Here is a 9,947-nt window from a genome sequence, read left to right on the forward strand (position 1 = left end):
GCTGATGGTCACCTACTTATTCATTGTCTATGCTGGGATTTTGTGGCATAGAGGGAAAGGTGTTGGGGAGGAGGAGGGAGACTTGGGAATTGTGGACCTCTCTGGTAATATCATGGACAAACCTTTTCCCACAATAAAGGAACAATATCATCATCAATAACACCAACAGTAACAACATCTTCATCAGCAATGCTATCAACATTATCAATAGCATCTACAGCAGCAACAACATTATCAGCAACAATTTTTTATAAAGATTTTATTTATATTGAGTTTCACAATTTTTCCCCAATCTTACTTCCCTCCCTCCACCCCTCACAGAAGGCAATTTTCCAGTCCTTGCATTGTTTCCATGGTATACATTGATCCAAATTGGATGTGATGAGAGAGAAATCATATCCTTAAGGAAGAAAAATAAATTAAAAGAGATAGCAACATCAGACAATAAGATATCAGTTTTTTTTTTCTAAATTAAAGGTAATAGTCCTTGGTCTTTGTTCAAACTCCACAATTCTTTCTCTGGATACACATGGTATTCTCCATTACAGATATCCCCAAATTGTCCCTGATTGTTGCACTGATGGAATGAGCAAGTCCATCAAGGTTGATCATTGCCCCAATGTTGCTGTTAGGGTGCACAGTATTTTTCTGGTTCTGCTCATCTCACTCAGCATCAGTTCATGCAATTCCCTCCAGGCTTCCCTGAATTCCCATCCCTCCTGGTTTCTAATGGAATAATAGTGTTCCATGACATACATATACCATAGTTTGCTAAGCCATTCCCCAATTGAAGGACATTTACTTGATTTCCAATTCTTTACCACCACAAACAGGGCTATCATCAGCAACAATATTAACAACGAGACCCCTTGGAGGAGGCAGTTGGAGATCTAAATAGGAGGTTAGTTTGGACAACACAGAGAGGTTTGTGTGAATGAATATTGGCCACTTTGATTGGAACATAGATCAAAAGAAGAAAAATCCTGTGTGCCAGCATAGAAGGGAGAATGAAAGATATAAAGGGTGCTTATATTTTCACCTGGAGGTGATAGGGAGTCACTAGATATGGCTAGAGTAGGAAAGTGACCCACCTGGTCAGATCTGTGCTTTTGGAATATCAATCTCGGGGGTGGCTAGGTGGCGCAATGGATAGAGCACTGGCCCTGGACAGTTCAAATCTGGTCTCAGATGCTTAATAATTACCTAGCTGTGTGGCCTTGGGCAAGCCACTTAACCCCGTTTGCCTTGCAAAAACCTAAAAAAAAAAAAAGATTGTGAAAGTCTATTTTAATTAGATTCTGTGGTCTGTCCCTTGTCTTTATCATAAACTTCTGATTCCTTTGGACAGTTAGAATGGAACCTCAAAGGAAATCCAACTTAATCTGAATGTTAAGGCTGCTGTTATAAGGCAAAACTCCAAAACTCAGGGAAGACTTGAGTTTACAGATGAGATATTGAGGATATATTATTAGGTAAAGAGTCCACCATCTAAGAATACAGTGGGGAAAAAGAGAATGAAATGTAGTGGGTAAAATTAACTTTGTTTCATGAATTTCTCCATCAAGGCTCATCACGGAAACTGGAATGTAGTATAGAGAGAGAGAGGGAGGGAAAGAGGATTAAAAAGGCTTTCAATGTAAAAAGAATAAGAAAAGGAATTGAAGAAGAAGGAAATTGAAGGGAGGAATAGTGTTAAACAAACTATTGTAATTATCCAGAGTACAGGTGATAAAGATCTGTATCAAGATGGCAGCTATGTCCATAAAGAGAGAGGGACATTTTGAAGGCAGGAACAAAAGGAGAGAAATTTAGAAAAAGATGAAGATTAATGGAGAGATTATCATTTATTTTATACACATTGAGATTGAGATGATAGTAAGATATTAAGGCAGTTACAAGTGTGGATCTGAAGTTCAGGACAGATAGAGAAATATGTCTGGATATATAAATTTGAGAATCATCTTCAAGAAGATGATAATAAAGACCATGTGATCACCTGGGGAGAGAATGTAAAGAAAGGAGAGAAGAGGACCAAGGAGAAAATCTGATAGAATGGGAGTTAGATGATACTTGGGAAATGAGAAATTAGAGACTCTAGGGAGAGCAGTAACAAGAAAACCCAAAATGGAGAGAGTATCAAGGAAGTGAAAGGTGAGATCAATGGTATTAAAAGCTACAGAGGTTAAAGATGAGGACTGAAAAAAGATCATGGGATTTAGCAGTTAAAAAATTATTGGCAATTGAAAGTTTATAGGACTTGATGTGAAGAATGCTTCAGATTCCTCAACAGAAAAACTGAGGATAGTAAAATAAGGAGGGAGATTTGGCCAATAAATTGATCTGCTTTGAGTGTACCTATTTCATTACAAGGTAAGATTCTGTTTTAAAACCCTTATTTGATCTGATCATTCCCACTTGCTATTATGACTTTTTCAAGGTATTAACCATGAAAGATACAGACCATCCTGTCCTTCATGATCAGGTACCTTGAAAATGTTATCTATATTCAGCACCTCAACTTCCTCTCTTCTTAATTCTCCATCTGCAATATTTTGTGTGTTTTAATTTAATTAATTGAAAGATAATTGATAGATATTGATAAATGACAGGTTTCTGATATGGCTATTCAAATGAAACTATTTTCCAAAGCAATCAATGATCAAGTCTGATTTCAAAACTAAATGGCCTTTATTTTTATTTTTATCCCTTTTGAATCCTATTCAACCTTTGACACTGTCGAGCACTCTTCTACTGGTTATTCTTTCTCCTTTAGGTGTTCATGACTCTAGTCTCTCCTACCTATCTAATTACTCCTCACTCAGCTTTGCTGAATCTTCATCCAGTTCATACACACTAATTGTGGTTGTCTCCCAAGGCTCTGTCCAGGGTTCTCTTCTCTTCCCCCAGACACTACCATCTCATTTGATTATTTCATTAGCTGTCATGAGTTCAATTATCAACTCTATGTAAGTGATTCCCAGATTGTATATCCAGTCCTAACCTGTCTCCTGAACTCCAGTCTCACATCATCAGTTCCCTAATAGACATCTCTAACTGTATATTCCATAGTCATTTTAGAGTCAACATTTCCAAAACTGAGCTCATTATCTTGCCCCATCCTCAAACTTTCCTCTCTTCTTAACTTTCTTATTAGTGACTACCACTCACCCAGGCTCTTCAGCTCCTCCCTTTATCTCACTCCACCCAGAGAGCTAATCATGTTCATTTTATTTAAATCTTGTATTCTCTGCTGCCTCTGTTCTGATTCTGCTACTACTCAAGAACTTCATCACCTCAAACCTGAACTCTTACAATAGCCTTTTGGTTGGTTTTCCTGTTTCAAATCTATCTTCCATTCAGTCACTAAAATGATTTTGATGACCATGTCACCTTTGGTCCCACTCAATAATCTCTGGCAACTCCCTATTAGCTCCAGGATTAAATAAAAATAGAATAAATAGAGATATAAAGCCCTCTTAACATTTAAAGTTCATTACAACATGCCCACATCCTTCCTTAACAATCAAATTACACTTTGCTCCTTTTACATATATTCTTCAATCCAGTAACACTGAATTGCTTTCTTAATGTTCATCAGATATGATGCTCTATGTCAAATTGCATATTTTGCTAGCTATTCCCCAAGCCTAGAATGAGGTCCTTTCTCATCTGCTACTGCTAGTCACTTCACTTTGATATTACCTTGAATTCAAACTATGTATGTATACATGTGTATATATGTTTATAGAGAGATAGATATGTGTGTGTTTGTGTATACATATGTGTGTAGATGTAGATGTGGAGCTCAAAGTACTTTGAACCAATTATATATGTATATATAGTTTTTATAATTTTTGCATTTGTCTATCACATTAAAATCTTACAGGACAATGTTTTTGACTGCCTTCATATCCCCAGCTCTTAGTACAATGTTGGCATAAATGCTTAAGCAATACATGGGGCAACTAGATGATACAGTAGATAAGAGTGCTGAGTGGAGACAAGAGGAGCAGGTGAGAGGTTTTTGTTTGTTTTTTCCAGGATAGAAGAGACTTGACTACAATAAACAGTAGGGAAAAGGCAGGAGACAGAGATTGAAAATAACTGAAAGAATGCATCAACAAAGTGGAATTTTAGTATTTTAGAAGGACTTTCCTTAAACCTATTACTTTGCAAATATGGGAAAAGCAACAATTTAGCCCCTAGGACTGGGAGAAATAAGTCAGAAGTCACCAACCTCTTTCAATTTCTTCCCCTTTGACCCCTGTAATTTATACAGACCATGGAATTTACTCAGGAATCATGGGAATGGAAAGAAGTTGAAAGGAATTTCCCTTTTAGTCAAACAAGAGTTTAGACTGAAAGAACAGGAGCAACAAAAGAAAGTGAGTTTAACTCTATCTCATTAATTGAGTCCATTTGAGTGGGAATCTGTCTGTAGCTCATAAAAGTCTGTAGCCTGAGACTGGGTTTTTCAGAGTTGAAGTCCTACCAAATGCTATTTCTGTTCCATGAATAAGCCACACCTGGCAGCTGAGAGTAAGAGCAGCTTAAGGTGAATGCATCACAGAGTAGCTCAGAAGTCATCCTGATCATATTACCAGAGGCTCTGTAGCATGAGGGGTTGACCTGGCTATATATGGTTCCTGCCTATGTCTCCTCCTACACTGGTGGAATGGTAACCTATGGGAGAGCATAGCCCTGTGTGTTTTGGAGAAAGGATCTATATTGTCACTTGGTTTGATAAAATGTTATTTGCTCTGAAATGATATTACAAAATGTTAAGCGCTGGCAAGCCGTGAGTTTGAGTCGATGTAGACTCTCAAAGTACTTTGAACCTATAATAGTATAGGTGGGCTCATGAGGAAAACCAAGATAATACACAAAATATAGGCGTAAATTTAATGAGAGAGTGTTAAGTAGGGAATAGAAAACTGACCTTGGAATCCTTAAGTCCTGAGTCTTTGACACAGAACAGCCATGTGACCAAAAGCAAGTCATCTAATTGCTCATTGACCCAGGGAGTACTAGCTTTGAAGTCAGAGGGATTTTTGTGGCTGTTGTTGAGTCATTTTCAACTGTATCCTTCACTATGTGACTAAACTTGAAGTTTTCTTGGCATTTTTTTTTCTGACTCATTTTACAAATAAGGAAATTAAAGCAAAGAGTTAAGGGATTTGCTCAGGATGTCTTCTTGGTGATTTATCCACTGTGCCACCTAGCTGCCCCTTGGAGCCAGAGAACCTAGCTTTAAATCCCATCTCCAATAGGTACTACCTGTGTGACTTAGGTGAATCAGTTAACTTCCCTGGGTCACAGGGAAGTGAAAGGGTTAAACTAGCTTTCCAGCTCTAGATTTATTAGTTTTTAAAGTTCCTGAGAAGTTGCTGGTCTGCATATATGCATATTGCACATGCATATATCTGTGCCTAATTATCTCTCTATATATTACATATCTTTACTCTCTCCATATATTATATATTACATATATCCATATGCAAATAAATATGTGAGCAAATTTATATTTATGTATATATGGGTGTGCCTGTGTTTTAAATATTTTATTTTTCCATCATTGCACAAGGTCATATCAATATCGACAAATGGTTCTGGGTTGTTTGTACACTATAGTATTATAACTAATGGATATATATTATAACTAATGAAATTCTATTTGTCTTTTCTTGCATATAAATAAAAGTAGGACTCACTTGGACCAGGACTAAAAATCCTGGTATTTTTATTGACCTATATTATTATTACCTTCTATCTAAATTACTTCACCATCCCTGTCAGTGTTGCCTCAGTTAGAAAGCAATTAGCCAAAAGGTTGTAGACTGTCATCTTTTTTTTAGTTGCCATTACCAGAAAAATTGACAATTTACATACTACCAAAACAGAATTTATTGCTTGTAGTGACTCAGATAAAGCTGGCAAAAAAGGGGGGGAAAAATCTCTTTTGTAAATCCTGACCATTTGTTAAGAAGCAATTCAAATGCTGATTCCATTATCGTGTTAGCTTCCTTCATCCTTTTTCAACTGTTTTCATATATGTACTGTTTTCAGATGACTTTTCGTTTAATTTGGGTCTGTCTTCCCCATCAGTCTATATGGATGGTGTGATGCTGGCTAATGGAGCACCTGTGTTTTCTTAGTGTTCATTGTCAGACCAAAATGAGCACAAGCAGCAGAAAATCAATCCATACTTTGTTACATCTCAGCTTCAGAGGCGGCATTGAGGGCACAATCATCTGCAAGCAGAAGATCATGCACTAAAACTCCCTCTACTTTGGTCTTGGCTTGTAACCTTTTCAAGTTGAAGAATTTGCCAAGAGTGCAATAGCTGACCTCGAGGCCATGTTCTTCCTCAGTGAAGCAACTTGATAACGTGGCTGAAAACATCTTGCTAAAAAATATGGGAGAAAAGACACATCCTTGTTTTACTATATTGGTGACTGGGAAATCTCAAGAGCAACATCCTCTATTCAGAACCTGGATATGTCTACCATAATGGAACTGACCTACAATACTGATGAACTTCTCTGGGCAACCACATTTTGACATTATTTTCTATAAACCATCATGACTGATAGTATCACAGGTCTTGGTCAAATCTACAAATGTTGTATACAGACCTCTGTTCTGTTCCTGGCATTTTTCCTAGAGTTGTTGGGCAGAAACATCATATTGACTATTCCTCAACTCTTTCTGAAGCCACATTGACTCCAAGGGAGGAGACCATTTTCCAGGTGAAGGTTCAGCCTATTGAGAAGGACTCTGGTAAGAATCTTAACAGCAGTATCTAAAAGAAATACCTTTGTGATTGTCACAGGGCAATCTATTCTCTTTACCTTTATAGAGATGGACTATGGAGGCATCCTTGAATTCTTGGAGGATAACTTCTTCATGCCATATAATATGGAAAATTTCAGTTTCTAGATGTACAATGAACCTCCCACCTTGTAGATCTCAGCTGGAATAGAATCAGCACCAAATGCTTTGTCAATTGAAAGGAGCCTAATGGCATTCAAAACCTCATCTTCAGTTGGAACTTCAGCTAGGGACTGATTGATTTCAATTTGAGGTAAATGGTCAATGGTTTCTGCATTGATTGATGATGGTCTGCTAAGAAGTGTTCAGCCCATCTCTCTAGGATCATATCCCTATTGTTAATCAATGTGGATCCATCAGCACTGAGTAGCTAAGATGCACCTTATGTCTTTGACTCATAAATAGTCTTTAGGGCATTATATAACCATTTTGGTTTGTTACTATCTGTATAGAATTTCAGATGCCTTCTTACCCAATGAAGAGTTCTGCATCTCTCTAAGATTCACTTGTACTTGTACTTTTTTTTTTTTAGGTTTTTGCAAAGCAAACGGGGGGCGGGGGGGGGGGGGGGGGGGGGGTTAAGTGGCTTGCCCAAGGCCACACAGCTAGTTAATTATTAAGTGTCTGAGACTGGATTTGAACTCAGGTACTCCTGACTCCAGGGCCGGTGCTTTATCCACTGTGCCACCTAGCTGCTCCAGCTTCCCACTCTTTTTCTGCTCCGCTGTTGCCAACTATGTGTTGGCTCAGCTTTTCCTCCAAGTTGGCAACAAACTGTTCCTGTTCATAGATAATCTCTTGACATTAATTCTTCTAGTAGTCATTTTGCCTTGGGACCATCACTTTGGTTTAATGTGAATATTTTGCTTAGAGAGGAAGAGTCTGTAATCAGCACTCTGCACCACACGTTGCCTTTGTCACTCTCACCATCTCAGTGAGCACCACACAATTCATATATGGAACCACTGATTACAGCAAATGGAGAAGTTTTGAGTACTGTGGACAAATTCACTTACTTTGGCAGTGTTCTTTCCAAGGAGATACACGTTGACAATGAGGTTGACACTAGCATTGCCAAAGATAGCTCAGGATTTGGGAGGCTCTGAAAGAAACTATGGGACAGAAGAGGTATTAAACTGACAACCAAACTGGAAGGTCTATAGAACCATTGTACTGACCTCATTGCTATATACCTGTGAAACCTGGACAGTTTACCAGTGGCATGTCAGGAAACGGAATCTCTTCCATTTAAATTGTCTTAGGAAGATTCTGAAGATCACCTGACAAGAGAAGATACCAGACAATGAAGTCTTGAGCTAAACTACCTAGCATTCCAGCAGCACTACAGAGAGTGCAACTATATTGTTAGAATGCCAGACGTATGCTTGCCAAATAAACTATTTCATGGAGAACTCACACAGGGCAAGTGCTCACAAGGGGGTCAGAAGAACTGATACTGAAACACCCTGAAGGTCTCATTGAAGAATTTTAGGATTGCACAGCATGGGAAACACTGGCACAGGACCACTCAGTTTGGTGTGCCCTCATCAATAAGGAAGGCAAAATTGAAGCAGCTCAAAGGAAACGTGACATCTATAAGTTTAGAGTACTCACCCCAGGTGTTCACATGGACTATTTGTGCCTAATCTATGGTAGAGCACTCTGAGCTTTTAATGGGCTGGTCAGCCACAGACACTCTATAGTTTATCTCAAACATAGTGCTGTCATTTTGGTCTTCTTTGATAACAAAGGCAAAAACCAATCAGACTATAAGCTCACTGAGAGTTGTCTCCAAGGCATTTTACTCCTCTGGGATCTCAGTTTTTCTCTATAGAATGAGGTAGTTGGACCAGATGGTTCCTTTCCAAATTGCTGATGTAGACTGAAGCAGAAATAATCAAGTTGTGGAGATGAAAGAGAAATGTTCCCAGTTTTTGCCATTTTACTATGGTCTCTACTTGGAGTCTGGGCAAAAGAGTCGAGGTAAATGCTGAAGTAGGTAAAGGCTAGAGAGAACTCCCTGAAGGTGGAGGTGAGATCTATCCTATTTCAGATAGAAATCAATGAATGTACAAAGGGGAGAACAGAGCAACAGTCCGCCGACAATTTCTGTGACAACTCATTGACCAGTGAAAAGACCTATTCAGACTCCTGGTCAGCATTTCCCTATTTGAAAGCTTTCTCTCTTCCCTAGACCATGGACAGCAGCGGTACCCACCTTTTTATTATTTTTCAATGACCTGCCAACATGCGTAGGAGTTTTGTGGGACCATTGTAGGAAGCATTCCAATAGTTAGCTTCCTTTGAATTTTTCTTCATTCAACCAAGAACGTAAACCAAAGAAAAAAATGTGATTTTAATTAGTGTGTTAGAGCTTAATAAGCTTGAGCAGATCGCCCTCTAGTGAAAAAGAAAAATTATAAACTCTATTTTGTTTGTTCATGGAAAAATGACTTTCTGTAGGCTTCCTTCAGGAAGATTGGGGCTGCAGGAGGTCGGGGCGCTCCTGCTCACTGCTGCACTTGGGCTACCTGGCACAACCACAGCTGCAGGCCCGGCCCTGGGCGGGCATCCTGGGGAGCTGCGGAGGACCTGGGCAAGCAACGGAGGGGAGGCAGGTGTCCCAGAGGGAGGGGCGCCCTGCAGCCCTGGGGCCCTCACGGATGAGGGTCCCGGGGATCTGTAAGGAGAGAAAGTTCCATGTGGAGGGGTCAGGGGTCATGGAAACACACACACACATACACAGACATACACACACACACAGACAGGCACACACACACTTACACACAGAGACACACACATACACACAGACATACACACTTACACACACAGACAGGCACACACACTTACACACAGAGACACATACACACTTACACACATACACACACTTACACACAGAGACACAGACACACACATACACACACTTACACAGACACATACATAGAGACACATAGACATACACACACAGAGACACACAGACATACACAGACACACACACACGCACAAACACAAAAGAGATAAAACTGGGAACTTAGGACTCAAACTTTGGAGCCGATAATGGAAAGGCAAGGTGGTCTGAGTCACGCGGTCTAAGTCACGCGGTCCTCCTTAGGGGG

General features: G+C 39.4%; 1 long non-coding RNA gene across 1 annotated transcript; it reads right to left on the bottom strand.

Annotated features, from left to right (window-relative positions):
* Positions 1-5,915: 5,915 nt before the first annotated feature.
* Positions 5,916-8,098, bottom strand: LOC141510979 (uncharacterized). Its single transcript, XR_012475217.1, has 5 exons — positions 8,025-8,098; positions 7,848-7,943; positions 6,852-6,973; positions 6,636-6,762; positions 5,916-6,406 (listed from the first exon to the last, which is right to left on the bottom strand). It is a non-coding gene; the product is annotated as an uncharacterized LOC141510979 (long non-coding RNA).
* Between the last annotated feature and the right edge of the window lie 1,849 nt (positions 8,099-9,947).

This window comes from Macrotis lagotis, chromosome 2, assembly GCF_037893015.1.
Source record: "Macrotis lagotis isolate mMagLag1 chromosome 2, bilby.v1.9.chrom.fasta, whole genome shotgun sequence".
Lineage (NCBI taxonomy): Eukaryota > Metazoa > Chordata > Mammalia > Peramelemorphia > Peramelidae > Macrotis > Macrotis lagotis.